The sequence below is a fragment of the Juglans regia genome, chromosome 7, assembly GCF_001411555.2.
Source record: "Juglans regia cultivar Chandler chromosome 7, Walnut 2.0, whole genome shotgun sequence".
Lineage (NCBI taxonomy): Eukaryota > Viridiplantae > Streptophyta > Magnoliopsida > Fagales > Juglandaceae > Juglans > Juglans regia.
In genome coordinates this window covers 21,156,030-21,171,137 of record NC_049907.1, presented here as the reverse complement: position 1 = coordinate 21,171,137, position 15,108 = coordinate 21,156,030, and the positions used below count along the sequence as shown (strand labels likewise).

The following is a 15,108-nucleotide window of genomic DNA, read 5'->3' as shown; positions in this document are numbered from 1 at the left end:
GATTCTCAAATATTTTCTATAATAGAATATGAGCAACTTTTGTAAATATTCTCTAGAATTTGTTGTTTGAAATATAAGCTCAAAAGTAATACTGCACTATTGTACTGAGGAATTATTCAAAAATGAAATTAATTATGTGTAGTCAAAAGTCTCTCTGTAGCATTCTGTCGAACAGGTGTAGTGCCTTTCTCTTCATGGTATCACAGAGCCTTTAGGACCTCCGTCCCTTTCCAAACTTCGGTCCTTCATGGCAAAACTCTCTCCTCCCAACCCCAATCTCATTGCCTCCGTTGCCCACACTATCACTATCAAACTTTCATCTACTAGCCATATCCTCTGGAAATCCCAGGTAGTACCATTTCACAAAGGCAACCAACTATTTGCCTTTGTCGATGGTTCCTGTACAATACCCTCTTCCACTATCAATAATGCCCCAAATCCCAAGTACGATAAGTGGATCCTTCATGATCAATTACTTATTTCTGCTCTTTCCACCACTCTCACTGATGGTGTTCTCGCACAGGTCACGGATTGTTCAACCTCGCATGAGGTTTGGACAACTTTTCAAGGCCTCTTCTCTGCCCACTCTAATGCTCATCTTATGCAAACTCATCTTCAATTAGCTACTCTTAAAAAGGGTAGTGACGCCATTACTCAGTATTTTAACAAAGTCAAAGCTCTCTCCTCCTCTCTCTCTGCTACTAGTTGTCCCCTATCCTCCACTGAGTTCAATGTTTTTCTCTTGGCTGGCCTTGGATCCGATTACGAATCCTTGGTCACGTCCATTTCCTCAAGACCCAATCCGTTATCTTCTTCTCAAATCTTCAATTATCTACTTAATCATGAATCACGAATCACGACTTGCTCATCAAACTCAATTGATTCTCTCAGACAGTCCATTGGCTGCGCATTCCATTGCAGTTCGACCCTTTTCTTCACCTACACCACCAAACCGTAGTCGTGGCCGTGGCCGTGGCCGTGGCTTTCGGCGTGGTCAGGGTGGTGATTGTGCTCCTAGTTCTTCTCCTTCCTCAAATTTCTTTACTGCTTCTTCCACAAATCGCCCGATGTGTCAGGTTTGTCAGAAAATGGGTCACACTACTTTAAACTGTTTCCATCGCTTTAATCAGACTTATCAGTCTCCTCCTCCACAGTCTCTTTCAACCAACTTCACGACCTACCCTCACTTCCCTGATTCTTCCCACAGTTGGTTTCCTAATACAGTGGCCACTAATCATTTTACAGTTGATTTCTCAAACTTGAATCTAGACTCCCACCCGTATCACGGCATTGACCAAATCAGCATAGGAGATGGCTCATCCATTTCAATTCGACATTCTAGCACTAGAATTCTTCCAACTCCATCTGGCAACTTTCTTCTCTGTCACTTATTTCATGTTTCTTCAATTTCTTGCAATCTCTTATATGTTCATCAGTTTTGTCTTGATAACTCAGTTTCTTTTGAGTTTAATTCATCCGGTTTTCTTGTGAAAGATTTACGCACACAGAAAGTTCTTCTTCGGGGACCCGTTAAGGATGGCTTATAAGTGTTTCCATCTGATGCTTCGACTGTGACTTCTCCACCCAAACAGGCACTAATTGGTGAAAGAACTTCTCCACAAATATGGCATTCCCAACTTGGTTACCCCTCTCCATGTACTACCTCATTTACTATTCAGCATTTTCAACTTCCAGTTAATAGAAAAAATAACTTGTCGCCTTGCTATGCCTATCTCCAAGCAAAATCCCATGCACTACCACATCCATCGTCACCATCCCGATCCACTCAACCATTTCAACTTTTATTTTTAGATGTTTGGGGACCATCGCTTGTGCTGTCTGTCAAGATTGGTCTGAATACCTCTTTCTACTGTTTTCCTTCATTTATATAGAAAAGGGTTACAACCGAGCATTGAAACCAACGCTTAATTGCTGCTGGTTTTACTATACATGTTAGCTGCTATTTACACGTTAAGTCTATTTACTGTACACAAAGAGTCTATTTACTATACACGTTATCTATTTATTTGATATACTATCTAGATATAGAAAGCATAAAAGTATCTCTATAAAATTATCTCTGTACCATCCCCCCTCAAATTGATGCTGGTGAATCAAGAAGCATCAATTTGTCAACCAAGAACTGATGCCGATGCCGAGAAAGAGCTTTAGTGAATATGTCTGCAGTTTGACGTTCAGTGGAAATGTGAGGAAGTATAATCACATGTTTGTCAAAGGATTCACGTATAAAATGGCAATCGACTTCGATATGTTTCGTACGCTCATGGAAGACAGGATTAGCGACGATCTGAATAGCACTGGTATTATTAGCATGAAGAGGAGTGGAATGTAGCTGAGGAAAACCAAGTTCACCCAATAACCCATGAAGCCATGTGATCTCAGAGCATGCGGAAGACATAGCACGATACTCAGACTCAGTAGAGGACTTGAAAACTCTGTCTTGCTTCTTACTCTTCCAAGAAATGAGTGCATTGCCTAAGAACATGCACCAGCCAGTAACAGAGCGACGAGTATCTGCACATCCGGCCCAATCAGCATCACTATATCCCACCAACCGTAAGGAAGATTCTTTAGGAAAGAACAATCTGCGTGTAGAGGTGCCCTTCAGATATCGGATAATGCGACGAACAGCGGCTAAATGAAGATGTCGGGGAGCCTGCATAAATTGACTAACTTGCTGTACAGCAAAAAAAATATCAGGACGAGTAATCGTCAAGTAGTTCAAACTCCCAACAAGCTGCCGATACAAGGATGGATCTAATAGAAGCTCCCATTCTTCTTGATGAAGCTTAAGATTTACCTCCAATGGAGTAAAAACAGAGTTACCCGATTGGAGACCACCCAATGAAATAACATCCTGCATGTATTTGTGTTGGTGTAACAACATACCAGTTAGAGTAAGTTGTACCTCAAGGCCAAGAAAATATTGTAGGGGACCAAGATCTTTCATGTGAAAAGAGGCCTTGAGATGTTGTAATTGCTTAATTAACTCAGTATCGGAGCCAGTGATCACAATGTCATCAACATATACGAGAAGCAATACGATTCCTGCAGAAGTCTTGCGAAGAAAAAGAGAGGAATCAAACTGACTCTGAATAAAGTGAAAAGCAAGCAGGATAGAGCGAAATTTGTCAAACCATGTACGCGGAGCCTGTTTCAGTCCATACAAGGATCGGCGTAGCCAACAAACTTCTAAGGAAGGTGTGGCAAACATGCCGGGAGGTAGAGACATATAGATTTCGTCCTCCAAATCTCCATGTAGAAAAGCATTCTTTACATCAATCTGACGAAGAAACCACCCTTGCGAGGCAGCAAGTGCCAAGATAGTCCGCACAGTAGTCATTTTTGCAACAGGTGCAAATGTTTCTTCATAATCAATACCATACTCCTGTCGGTTGCCAAGAACCACGAGACGGGCCTTATATCTGTCCAGTGAGAAATCAGCTCGAAACTTGACTGAGTATACCCATTTACAACCAATAAGTTTGACATCAGAGAGACAAATTATAAGGTCCCAAGTGTGATTGTCTTGAAGAGCTTGGATTTCCTCTTGCATGGCCTACTGCCAACACACTTGGGTGGATGCCTAAGTATAAGGGTGAGGAACAGAAATAATGTCTAGAGTGGCAGTAAGTGAGGTGTGAGGAAAACCATACCTATCTGGTGGATGTGTAACCCGAGTGGACTGCCGAGGTATAGGAATCGTAGAATCAGGTGACGGATCAGTGTCTGGAAGGGGCGTTGAAGAAGGGGTAAGACGTCGATGATACACCATACCTGGTTGAAATCGCTTAATACAAGAAGACACATCATCAAAAGCGGGAAGAAGAGTAATAGGAGGATTAGAAATAACCTGAGACTGAAAGAAATATTGATTTTCGAAGAAAATCACATTCCGTGAGATTCGGGATTTATTTGCATGAGCATCATAACAAATAAATCCTTTCTGAGTGGGACTATATCCCATAAAGGCACACATGACAAACTGTGCAGCAAGCTTGTGATGCTCAACAGGTGGCAGATGAACAAAACAAACACACCCAAAACTATGAAAGGATTGATACTCAGGAGATATGCAAATAATCGAAAATATGGAGAATCATAATCTAAAGTAGTAGTAGGCAAACGATTGGTCAAATAGACAGCAGTAGATAAAGCTTCTACCCAAAACTTAGAAGGTACAGAAGAATCAATCAATAAAGTACGGACGACATCTAAGAGATGACGATTTTTACGCTCAACGACTCCATTTTGTTGAGTATATGGACAAGAACGCTAGGAAATGATCCCCTTTTGCTGAAGAAAATTTTGAAAAGAATGAGACATGTACTCCCCCCTGAGTCGGAGCGTAAAGTTTTGATACAAGTACTAAACTGTGTCTCAACAAGCGCAACAAATTTTTGAAAGACAGAAAACACGTCAGCTTTAGAACGGAGAAAATATATCCCGGTGAATCGACTATAATCATCTATAAACGTCACAAAGTAACGATACTAACCATGAGAAATAATAGGACTCACACCCCAAACGTCAGTATGCACAATCTCAAAACAGTTAGACGCACGACTACCATGTGCAGGAAAAGGTAAAGTTTTACTTTTACCAAGACGACAAGTAGCACAATCCAAATATACAAGAGAAGAAGAAAATGAATCTTTAATGCCCAAAAAGCCATGTTTCATAAGATGAGTCAAGACAACAGAATTAGAATGACCTAATTTTTTATGCCAAACTTCATTAGTATTGGCAGTAGTCGTACAAGCAAGAGAAACAACATTAGGAATAGAAAACTGTAAGGGAAATAAACGTCCTATTTTAGGCCCCTTCGCGATCACCGTCCCCGACACCTAATCCTGCACAAGACAACCACCACGAGAAAAGTGAACATCACAATTATTATCTACCAATTGTCCAACAGAAATCAAATTGGTAGACAATCCAGAGAGACAAAAAAATCGCGAAATGAAGAGCCCAAATTACCAACAACAGTAATAGGAAGAGTACTGCCATCAGCGATCTAAATATTTTGCATGCCTCTATACTTACGAACACCATGGAGACCCGTCGTATTACCAGTCATATGATTAGAAGCGCCCGAATCAACAATCCAAGAAGTTGAGTTAGTACCCGTACCTTGCAGGCCTAAGGCCGTAAAAGCAGACACAATCATCTGTTAGACCATTGCTGGTGTGAGAACAGATGAATCAGAGCTTACAGTAGGTGGCGTAGAAGATGAAGAAGAAGACTGTACAGCAGCCTGAAAAGCTTGAGATTGGCGATTCTGAGGCCGTACTCGACAATCTTTGATGAGATGACCCTCTTTCTTGCAGTAGTTGCAAACTTTCTTAGGACAATTACGAGCGATATGACCAAATTCCTTGCAACTGCAACATTGCAACTTGTTCTTCCCTCTCCCTTGTGTTGCATAAGCTACATTCATAGTCTCAGAAAAGACCTTCTTAGAAGTCATACCCATCTGAGTGGATAATCGTTGTTCTTCCCGCAACAAATCTCCCAAACAAATATCCAAAGAAGGAACCGGATTACGGTTCAACAAACCAACTCGATCGGTCTCAAATTCAGGTCGAAGCTTCATTAAAAACTGATCGCGTTGACTCTCAGCATGAACTGCTTGAAGAGCCGCAAGTGCCGTAATGGGAACCTTAGCATGAACAATGGTAAAATACTCGCACCAAAGGTTAATAAAACTAGAATAAAATTGTGCGATAGGTAAATTGCCTTGACTATAAGTACTAATTTCCAATTCTAATTGGAACTTCCGAGCACTATGATCTTGGTGGTAAATACGGTGAAGATAATCCCACATAGCTTGAGCCGTAGTAAAACAACGAAGATTGGTCACAAGGTGGGACTCAATCGTCCCCAATAACCAAGAGATTACCTTGGCATCCTTGACCTCCCATTAAGCAAATTCTTTTTCATTAGTGGGAACTTCAGTAGAATTATCAATATGATTTGATAATTCTTTTCCTTTTAAAAACATCTTAAACTGAAATTCCCACGTAAGAAAATTCTTTCCAGTAAAGCGAACAATAGTATTTTCAATAGGCATGATGAAAAGCACTTAGAGAAATATGCTTAAGTAGTCAATCAAATAAGTGGTAAGATTAGGATCACAATAAGCCAAACTCAAAGTCACGGTAACAAGGAGGGGCCCAAAATAAAATGCCCAGACTAAAAATAAAGGACCCAAAGTCACAAGAATAATAGGCACTTCACGAAACAAGGGCCCAAAATCAGTTGTTGAAGAGAAATACCTTACGGACAAAGTAGAAATACTTCGACACCTGCCCAGAAAATTATGGAAACCAGCAGAGAGAGACCCGATTGGAACACAGCCACACCCAGAAACTTTCGGACCGCCACAAGACGTAGCCGACCACCAGAAACTACCCAGAAAGTGTCAAGAAGCACCAACAAACCACCACAGACGTAGTTGACCACCACACAGCCACCCACAGAAGGAGTCGACCACCACAGAAACTGTCGTCTGCCACAGAAATGGCCTACTGCCCAACAGCTGCCCAACCACCACGAGAAGGCACCAAAAGAAGGAGCCCGCAAGGCAAAACAGTGTCGTAACACCCAAAATAACTCCGACAGCCACCAAATACTCAAGCCCACAAGTGAAAACACCACAGACAGCTCTGACTGCCAACCGAGAATACCAAAAAAAAAAGGAAAGCAAGAGAAACTTGCGGAAACAGTGAAAAAAAAAATTCCTCTCGTCGCAACAAGCCAACACTCAAGGATTAAGATCACAAAGATGAATATCATACTAGGGGCTCTGATACCATGTCAAGATTGGTCTGAATACCTCTTTCTACTGTTTTCCTTCATTTATATAGAAAAGGGTTACAACCGAGCATTGAAACCAGCGCTTAATTGCTGCTGGTTTTACTATACACGTTAGCTGCTATTTACACGTTAAGTCTATTTACTGTACACGAAGAGTCTATTTACTGTACAAGTTATCTATTTATCTGATATACTATCTAGATATAGAAAGCATAAAAGTATATCTATAAAAGTATCTCTGTAACACTGTCCTCTAGTGGTTTTCGTTTTTATTTGTCTATTGTTGATGACTTTAGTAAGTACATTTGGTTTTTCCCTCTTTGTGCCAAATCAGATGTTAATACTATTTTTCTAGCCTTTATTAAATATGTTGCAAATACCTTCTCTTCCAAAATAATTGCAATTCAAACAGATTTTTTTTTTTTTTGGGGTTTCGTCCCCTCCAAAAATACTCCAAAATTTTGGCATCTCACATCGAATTACATGTCCATATTCGCATGCTCAAAAGTCATCGCCATATTGTAGAAACAGGACTGTTCTTAATAGCTCAGTCCTCCGTTCCTACTAAATACTGGGTTGATGCTTTTCAAACTGCTACTTTCCTTATAAATCGCATGCCCACTCCTATTTTGCAAAATAATTCTCCATTTCAAATACTTTTCAAACAAATTCTTGATTATTCTTTCTTACGTATTTTTGGTTCAGCTTGTTGGCCTTATTTATGTCCCTTTAATCGTCATAAACTGGACATGCGTTCTCAACTCTGTGTTTTCCTAGGCTATACATCTGATCATAAAGGGTAGAATTGTCTTCACATTCCCTCTAGATGCATTTATATTTCTTGTGACGTTCGGTTTGACAAAAATTATTTTCCACTATTGTACTGAGGAATTATTCAAGAATGAAATGAATTATGTGTAGTCAAAAGTCTCTCTATAGCATTCTGTCGAATGCATTTTTTGTAATGTAGTTATTATTATTATTTTAATCCCCACACTTTCCTCTCACATCTTTTATGTTCAATGCAATCTTAATTAAATTAAAAAAGGGAAAATAACTACTTAACTTGAGAGGGGAAAGAATTTTGCCCCACATCCAAACGAAAGGTGTTTTAGGGATGGTTTGATTACACATAACCTCATTCTCATCATTATAATTTTTTTAAACTCTCACACAAAATATAATAAATAATTTAACTTTTTCAAATTTCAAAATAAAAATAATATTATAATTTTATATTATAATAATATTTTATTCAACTTTCAATAAAACATCTTATCTCATCTCATCTCATCTGAACTGAGTAATCAAACGAGGCCTTAGTCCGTTCGGATATGTAGCAGGGGCATTCTAGCCCAACCCAACAACTGTAAATGGGGTACGATTAGTAGCTGTAGTAGGAATATTTCAGTCCAATATGAGATCTATAGATGGGCACTTTGGTCTAAGTCATCATATGAATTCCTACTAGGTAGGACCTAAACTCACTCTTTTATTACAGATAAATATGCATGGACTCTCTTTCTCTCAAGAAAGCCATACTTGACACCACCATGATCCATGATCCATGCTCCAACAAGTTGTCCTATGTTTTTTACCTTAGCCCATCAAATGTTTGGTTACAAAAATTAGGTTTAACATCAAGCCTACATATGTTCATATGAAGTTATTTAACAAGGAGCAGAAATATAAATGATAATAAGTATTAAAAATTGGTCATTGCAGTACACAATCCACGTACGCAGTCATTGATCAGGCAAGACAAATTCATTTCTTGAGTACCATTTGGCTCAATTAGAATTAGGAAAAAAAAAATTTATAAGTAAAAATATTATATATATCAATAGGAGTAGCCAAGTATATTGGACGTATACAAGAAAAATACCTAGCCCATACAAGAAAGCCCATAAAAACCCACTCAAAACACACTAAACCCGAATTGAAAAGTTATCATTACACCTCCCCGACCCCTTCCCCGAGATTCCTTAAAACTAATCATCAACCCGAACATCACAAAGTCCTCCCTTTACCCTTCCTTCGACTTGAGCTACCTCCCTTAACATCGTAGTTAATTGCCCATGAAAGATTCTTCAACTCCCTACTTTTCTTAAACTTAGATTTGGTTTCAAGCACGTGGCTCGCCTCGATTGCAGTGAGTAGTGTTTTAAATTGGTCTTCATATTCTCCTTGTTCTCCATATGAAAGTCCCAAGATTTGTAAAAACCCGTTATCTTTATTCAGAATCCAATCCGATGTTGAACCCTCTATATCGTTGATCGGAGAAAGAGAAACCAGGAGAACAACATTATCCCCAGGCACAGTACCCGACTGCACTCCTGACTCTAAACCTTCTCCTACACGAGGCACCAACGACAATTCTAAACCTTCCCCCACACAAGTCACCAATGACAAATCCTTCCCGCCAAATGGTTGCTCGACATAAATATGGTTGTTGTCCCCTCCATCCGCTACCATTGCAGATTCCTCCTCTCCATCAACACTGTGTATTTGCTCCACCTCTCGACGATCTTTGCCGTACTACTTCCTCAAGAGGGGAAGCATTACCTTCTGTTGCCCCATTTGTATCTTCTACAAGAGGCTCAACTATATCTTCCAAAATACTCTAGACATTGGAGAGGACCCCGTCTTCAACTATAAATGAACTCTGGACAGAAGGACCAACTCCATCTGCAACAGGTGCCTGAGACCCTACAGCTCCCTCGGAAGGCATAGTGACACTGGCATGAACAAAGATGTCAGCGTCCAATGACCCTATCGTTGACACACCCTTTGCCTGCACACTTTCCGGCATACTTGGTAGCACACTTGTACCCACAACTAGGTCCAGCCCCTTATCCACTTTAATCATTAGATCTCTTACATAATCTATAACTCCCTTCAATTGGGATTTAACATCCCACAAGACTCCCTCCAACTCTCCCAATGTCACCTGAGATCTTTTGTCTCCTACAAGTGCATTGCCCTTTCTTTCTACCGCTAAGCTGATCTCAGCCTGACTACCCGCCAGTGACCTCAACACCGCTGCGTAAGAAGCACCTTTTATTGAGGAAGGCCTTCCCACTGCTTTTCCATCACCAAACTCCTCACTTCTAGTAGTGGCTTTGGATTCAGTGACACTTAGAATGGACTGGAGAAAGCCTTTCCATCCAATGTCATTTGCGCCCTCCGAAATCACCAATAAACATTTCCTCCTTCCATTTCGAAATTCAGAGAGCTACAGAAAACTGCCCCTTGCATTAACATGATGTTGAATGCTAAAAACTTCATTACCTATCCTTAGCTCTCTGAAGAAACATTCATGGCAGTTAAGTTCTAAACAATCCTCAATCCCCTTAGCCATCCATGAAGCTGTCGTCCCCCCTAGATACATGAACTTAGCTATTATTTTGCTACGTTTAGAAATACGAAAGATATTTTCTTCCTCTTTCGTAAAAATGAAAATTTTTTATTCAACTTTCAACCACCTCTCTCCCTCCAATTGGGACGAAACCGCATCGTGCTTCGTCGTCATTGTCAAAACCCCCTGCTCCCTATTGTTCCCGCTTCATCCTCTTAAGGTAAAAAAAAAAACACAAATCTGAAGGAGGCCCTAAGTTAACGGATTTTTTTCAAAAAATCCCTGAGTTAATAGACAAAACTACCAGTCGCCATAGGATGACCGACGTCGGAGGCCCACAAAATGGTCATCGGAGTCCGTCAAAGCAGTCTGTACCGGTGGCTAGTGGAAAGGCTCGAATCACAATTTGCCAGAGGAGGTAACGGAAGAGTAACAGAAAAATCCCAGTTGCCGGAGAAGGACCGACGTCGAAGACCCCACAACGGAGTCGTCTGGGTCAGTCGATCAAATCTGTGATGGAATCAAAGTGCACGGCAGCCGAAAGAAGAACACAGAAAGAGTTCGCCAGCGAGGAACAGACTCCGACAGCCCTCAGCGAGGACGCCAGGGCCCTTCGACCTCGTCTATGACTGCGGTGTCCCTCTCCGAACGATGGTGGGTGGGGGTGGCGGCGGGAAGTAGGGTTAGGATTTCTCTCAACTCACTGTTCACACACGGGTTAAGGCTTCGTACGGAGAGAAAAGTAAAGGTTATTTAGGTGCTAGGTTTTTCTCTAGAAAATGATAGGGTTACTACCCTCTTACTACTCATTAACTACTCTTTTTGTATTTGATTATTTTTTAAAATTTTTTATTTTATTTCATGGTTAAGAAAGTAACTATTTTACTAATTTTTTTCTTAATGATTAAGAATGCTAAAAAAATACTTAAAAATTCTAAAGAAATACTTAAAAGAAAATGATAAAAAATAAATACACTATAAGTAGCAAATGGGTAGTAAATAGGTAGTAACCTTATCACTACCCTTAAAATTAACCCAACAAAATCCGAGTTCTTCTCAAGGGAAAAAACATTTGTAGTTCAAATTCTCCATATCAACTTTATTTTTTTTCAAAAAATCGGCAAACAGTGTATATACATATATACCCACATATATCCACACGTGTATGTAAGTTCTTATAGACTCAGGACCGATGCGACTTTACGCCGAGGGAGGGGATCCCATTAAAGTAAAGAAAAATGATAATTGCAGTTGTGAGTGTACAAGAGTCGCGCAATCATTTTAAAAAAAATGAATAAATATGACTCACATTAAAAAATTAATTTTTTAATAATGGATCCCACTTTTTTTTAAAACGACTGGATAGCACTTGCGTAATTCACGAATGTATGTAGCATTACTCATCATTTCTAACATTCAAAAATAATTCTTTTTTAAATGATAGATAGTAATGTTTTTTTTACAACTCTTTAAATAAATACGTTTCAAAAGAGAAGTATTTTGTTAAAATAATTTATAAAAATAATATTATTATATAAAAATATTCTATTTTAAAATATAGTTTTATGAAAAATAGTCGTACGTATAAATTTATATTTTTAATATTCAATTACCCTCGCCATTTTTAGGCTTTGTTTATTTTCACAACTTATCTTAATTCATCTCATCTAATCATTACAATTTTTTTGAATTTCTATACAAAATAAAATAAACAATTTAATTTTTTCAAATCTTAAAATAAAAATTATATTCTAATAATATTTTATTCATCTTTTAATTTTAGAAAAAATATACACAATCTCCTAATATTCACACAAGCTCCACACACCACATATTTTTTAATTTTTATTATTTTTTTCTTTTATTAAATATTTAATATATAAATAATGAATAGAAAAATTAAATTATTTTAAAAAGAATAAACTCAAAAAAAAATTTAAAAATATTAAAAAATAGTAAAATTTAAAAAAATGTAGTGTATGGAGGTTGGAGAGGTTGTGTAGCATTACTCTTAATTTTAATATCAATTCATCTTATCTCATTTCATCCCATCTTTAAAAAACAATCGATAACTTGAAATCTTAGCTACACCCCGACCTATGATTCTAGGCCTTAGAGCATTGGCATTGGATTAGCCAAATACCTTTTCATCTTCAAATTTAACAAATATCATCCATATTCGCTCCATATTAAATTAGCTAAATTGCTTTCATCCAAACTATAAGCTACAATAAATCTATTCTTCTTTTCAAATATGAAAAGAACTATAGCAAGTCTAAAAGTATTTTTTGAGATTATTATATTATAGATATGGGATTTTTATTCATATAAGATTTTACCATCTATATATATATAAGATTATTATATTATATATTATTAGATTGTAAAAATAAAAATGAATATGATTTGTTGAAGGTTATTGAAAATTATAAAAATAAAATAAAAATTAATTAAAAAATATAAATAATAAAAACTAATAATATTTTGTTATTATAGAGAGTGTGATGACTAATTTAATGTGAATTTTAAGTTTTGAATGATTAGCTAAAAGTGAAAAAGTTAGTAAAAATTTAAATAATAGAATGGTCAACCTAATACTAATGCTCTTATTGTTTATGGAGTTTTGTTCACTTTCTTTTTTTTTCTTTATTTTTTACGGAGTTTTGTTCTCAAAAGTAAAGAACTCTCAAATAAACTCTCGGTACTCTCAAATTGTTTATGGAGTTTTGTTAGGGGTGGGCAGCGGGGCCCCGCCCCCGCTGCCCCGCCCGGCTTCCTCCCCGCCCCTGCATGGGCGGGCGGGCTAACCCGCTTCGCCCATGCGGGGGCGGGGTCCCCCGCCCCGCATAGAGAGAGCATAGCGGGGGCGGGGGGCGGGATGACCCCAGCGGGGCCCCGCCCCCGCCCCCGCCCCACATTAAAAAAAAAATTTTATTTATATATATTAAATAAATATATTGTATATAAATATACACAATTTATAAAAGACTTAAAATTATATTCAAGTTATTGGATTGCTTTGGCCTCCTAGGCCAATCTTTATATAGGAGGCCAAGGCAATACAATAGTCATCTTTAAGCAATGTGGGACTTACTATTAAGTCCCACATTGCTTAAAGATGATTATTGTATTGTCTTGGCTCCTATATAAAGATTGGCCTAAGAGGTCAAATCAATCCAAAATCTAACTCTAATGAGTTTAAATTTTTTTTATATTTATAAATTTTAATTTATTATTTAAATTATATTATAATTTTGGTCTAAAAAAATATTTTTAGACCAAAAAATTTTTTTTTTTAATATAATGGCGGGGGGCGGGACGGATGGGGGTTTTTCCCCTGCCCCCCGGCACCCGGGCGGGGTGCGGGGGAAAAACCCCCATCACCCGCATGGTGCGGGGCGGGGGGCGGGGACCCCGCCCCCATGCGGGTAGCACCCCTAAGTTTTGTTCACTTTCTTTTTTTTTCTTTATTTTTTACGGAGTTTTGTTCTCAAAAGTAAAGAACTCTCAGATAAACTCTCGGTACTCTCAAATAAACTGACAGAAAGTCTCAAATAAACTAATGCTCTCGATACTCTCAAATAAACTGACAGAAAGTCTACCCTGCGATTGTGCACGACCATTTTCCTCAACTTCCTCGGCAACCAAGCAGGGTTTAACTAGAGGAGAAAAAAATATAATATAACTAACTAAAAGAACAAATATGCACCCCCGCGTTACGTACCTTCCCTTCTGTGACAAAAAGGCGATGAAGATTCGGAACCTCCTGCATCGAAAATCCTAAAGAGCTCCACGAGTCGATCTTGAGCATCAACAGCGCTTCCTGAGACACTTTCCACGACGTCACGCTCTCTCCAGTCCCAACAATTTTGAGGCGAGCCTCCTCGACGGCGCGTCCCACCTTCTCGAGAAGCTTTTTTGAGTCTTTCCAAGTTTGGGATCTTTCCTTGGATCGGTTCTGGTGAGGGGGCTTAGGACTAGAGTTTTGGGGAAGCGGGGGCTTACGCCGGCGCCTGCTGCTTCCACCTCCGCCTCCGGCGGAGGACTGTCCGTCCATAGGTGGGAGAGAGTAGGAGAGTGAGAAAAACGAAACAAAAGAGTAAAAGCTGGAGCAGGCGACGGAAGTCGGAAAGTCTGAGCACTCGCTCAATAAAAGAGTGAAAGCAGGAGTAGGCGACGGAAGTCGGAAAGTCTGTCACCCATCATAGGCGATCCCAGTTTCTGGCGTGCATATGTGTTTCCGTATAATTTTTGAAGGAGGTTTCGTACGGTGTCGGGACCTACCGACATGATATCTTTATCTTGAAAAACGACATCTTACTACTTATTATTTTAATATTTGATTTTTTTTAATTTTTTATTTTACTTAATAATTGAGAGAATAAGTATTAATAAAATTATTTTTTTAAATTTTTTTAATAATTAAAAATATTAAAAAAATACTTAAAAAATAATAAAAAATTTAAATATACTATAAATAATAAATAGACATTAAGAAGGTATTAATTGTATCATTATCCTTTAGCTTTGTGTTTTTTTTTTCAGCAAAACTGGGCGCGGCCCACGGGACATTGCACATGGGAGACTTGAATGTAACTTTTTTCTTTCTCAGCGTGTCGGGAGTGGTCATGGTCGGGCGAATGAAATACGGTGGAATATTGGAAAATTTTAAGAACAATGTTAAATATAAGTTTAAGCTATTTTAATTTTAAAATTTTTTAAAATTATAAAATTATCTCTCTTAAAATTATATTTTTTTTCATTTAATAATGTGCCTGTACATGTAATTTTCACTTAAGGACTACAAATAGAATTTTTTAAATTTTAATTATAACTGATTTTGGGCGGTAATATGTGTGTTTATTTAATATTATTGATCAGAAAATAAATTTTATTAAAAATAATATTAA

General features: G+C 38.3%; 1 pseudogene; it reads right to left on the bottom strand.

Moving 5' to 3' along the window:
- Window positions 1–14,409, bottom strand: part of LOC109003407 — a 48,581-nt pseudogene extending 34,172 nt beyond the window's left edge.
- Window positions 14,410–15,108: the final 699 nt, after the last annotated feature.